The sequence below is a fragment of the Lycium barbarum genome, chromosome 9 (assembly GCF_019175385.1).
Source record: "Lycium barbarum isolate Lr01 chromosome 9, ASM1917538v2, whole genome shotgun sequence".
Taxonomy (NCBI): Eukaryota; Viridiplantae; Streptophyta; class Magnoliopsida; order Solanales; family Solanaceae; genus Lycium; species Lycium barbarum.
Window position 1 is genome coordinate 16,428,833 of NC_083345.1, and position 3,157 is coordinate 16,431,989.

The 3,157-nt window shown below is 34.6% G+C and overlaps 1 long non-coding RNA gene across 1 annotated transcript; it reads right to left on the reverse strand.

The window, feature by feature from the left end:
• Positions 1-588: 588 nt before the first annotated feature.
• Positions 589-2,866, reverse strand: LOC132611154 (uncharacterized). Its single transcript, XR_009571485.1, has 3 exons — positions 2,737-2,866; positions 1,476-1,550; positions 589-829 (listed from the first exon to the last, which is right to left on the reverse strand). It is a non-coding gene; the product is annotated as an uncharacterized LOC132611154 (long non-coding RNA).
• Positions 2,867-3,157: the final 291 nt, after the last annotated feature.

The window sequence follows — 3,157 nt, forward strand, 5'->3', positions numbered from 1 at the left end:
GAAAAGGACACTACTGGAATAATACAAATTAAGATGAAAAATCTTATCCTATTAGGAATTGAACTCACGGTACACATTTGGATAAAAATCTTGAGCCTGTCTTTAAATTTGTAATAGTTTAAATTTAAGTTTTCGACCTCATATTTTTTCTGTTATTTCCATGCAAAATATGTTTCCATGTTGGATAACAAAATACTACGTTGGCGTCTATTAAAATATCCATATTCCCTTCACGTTGGAGTCTTTTCAAAATAGAAAATTCTTCTCCAAAAAAGTCAATAAATTTACATCCCTTTTTGGTATAGGAATTATTGTTGACAATTAATGTCATTTAGGTTTAGAATTTATTTTTACCAAAATTACTTCATGATACAAAAGAAAAGGAAGACCTAACTATTTATGTTACCGTAGGAGTCTTAAGTACCGTGTTTCTATGTCACGACCCAAATGCCGCTAAGTCGTGCGGGCACCTACCATATCCCACCTTGGTAGGAGAACCCTTCCCTTAATCAGTTATACAACGATAATTACTAAGTAAAGCGAAATTAATGAGGAGTCTAACATATATTATAAATACCAAGTGTGAAATTCTCAATTCTAAATACCACCCAAGGAAAATGGTCAGATGTAGTACAAGAGCCACTAATCAACGTGTCTGAATAATATGTGAGTCTCAAAACTAGAAATACTGTCTAAAGATTAAAGTAAGACAAGTAGTAAAGAAGGAATCCCAGGGGTGGCGGACTCGTCCAATAAGCTCACCCTAACAAACTCCGCAGATAGCCTCGGGATCAATGTCGAGGTGCAGAAGTGGTACTGATCTCGTACTCTGCACTCAAAAAGAATGCAGCAAGGTAGGGTCAGTACAAACAAAAGTACCGGTAGGTATCATAGGCCGACAACAACTAGCTAACATATACACAGGAAGAAACTAAAAGATAGACATGCTCGCAATCAAGTACAAGTAGAAATCACAATCCACTATATCGGTCTAAATATAGAAAGACATATACAAAATCCAAGGCATAAAAGAATGATATGAAGAATGAATACGCAACGCAAGGCAATACAATACAATACAATGCAATGCCCGTACACACATGCTATGGCGGTGTAGATCGTCGCCCAACAGCCATGACCCATGGGGACTCGCGAAGTCCATGTACCACTCTCACGATCCCGGTAAAGACCTCGGGCCTCGTTTACTCTCACGATCCCGGTAAGAACCTCGAGCCTCGTGTACTCTCACGATCTCGGTAAGGACCTCGGGCCTCGTGTACTCTCTTCCTTATCATCACTTCCAATCAAGTCACAACACAATCATATAAGGCTACAAGCCAACAGATCAATCAACAATACCAACCTAGTCCATTCTAACTTTGTACCCGAAAGCGTACATGCTTTCTCCAACAGTATCTAACTATACATATGTTTCGCTAATCGAAGTCTAACCAAAAAGGTAAACCATAACCTACCTCGAAGCCGAACGAGAGCCACGAACAATCAAACCAATGCCTTTCCTTTGCGTAGAGTCTCTGAACGATCAAAATCTATCAAATATGCGATCTACATTAGAATATGAATCTAATGACACCTATATTGCTATACTTATATCCAAAACCCAAAAATATACCCCGAAAAGTGACCACGGACCCACAAGGGTAAAACTGGAATTTTCTTTAAAATAATAATAATAATAATAATAATAATAATAATAATAATAATAATAGTTTCATTCATAACTTAAGGGTCATAAATTCGCAATTCTTAAGACTAGGATCGAAACCCTTAATTACCCCCAAATCTTAATTTCGGATTAAAATCTAACTTTCACAATTCAAATACCATGAATTCAAAGGTGTATTTATTATTCAATACATCTAGTATTTAATTTCATATATGCTACAATAACCAAAATAAAAAAAAATAAGAACTTTGCGGATTCAAGAATTTTAAAGAAGATAATTGTGTAGTATAATTAAAGTTAGTCATGATATCAAAATTGTTTCCACAACACAGAGAGCTGGTATATACTCCTATACACTCTCATTAACAATGTGTAATCACACAGGCACGAAAAACAAAACAAAAACATAATGACTACATGTGAGATGAAACCATCGTTAAAGAGATAAAGTAAATTTTCAATATTCACATTATGGCTTCCTCTAAACCAGTGACTAACCAAAATATGGCCACTGAAGTATAGTGCTATGATAATTTAAGCAACAAATGAATTTTGCAGGATATGCAAGGCTATGTAACACAAAACACCATATATGTGTTTACTACGTTACACACAAACATAGTACTATGCATTATTAACCCAAAATTATTACTCCCTCCATAAAAATTTGAGACCAGTAGAACTCAAGGTAGATAATGAATTCAATCCCCTAAATAGTATTAAAATAATATTTCTCCACAATGGTATACTGCATATACGTACTACATGAATTTACTTCCCTAAATAATATTAAAATAATATTTCTCCACGATAGTACACTGCATAATAGCAACAATTAGAAACTATTCATGCATTCACCAACTTTCTGAGTTTACAGTACATAATGGCCCACTATGAAGTACTATTTAGTCAAACAAACAAAGAAGATGAAAAGCAACCAAACGTGTAGTACTCCATTAGTCAAACTAATGATTATTTTTTTTCTTTATAAACCACTACTAGTACAGCAATTTAATTCCATGGTCACGGGAATTGGTTGAATAATTTACCTGGAAGCAGTTTTGTTTTCCCTTGCTGTGCAAAGTTCATGCGTAGTGTATTTCCAACTGCCCCTAGATCCTTTCTTTTCTATGCAATTAATGAACTAAGACTCCATATATTAGGTCTTCTGCACATGGGCCACCAAGGAAATATATATGGGCCTAGTCGGATTATTTATCACAGTAGCCTCCTTAATTCATTAATTTCAGTATCCACTTTGTCTACTTTAACATTTATTCACTCCATTAAATACTATATTTATCAACTTATACCTTATATGAGTGCAAATAATATTCCTATGAATAAACTATTTACACACGATAAATAAACAAATAAATAATAAACTATTCAAATGTTTCCCCGTCAATTAAATAACCGAGTCACCCATTACCGCAAGCCATAAACACTAAAATAAGACCACAAAAGGGA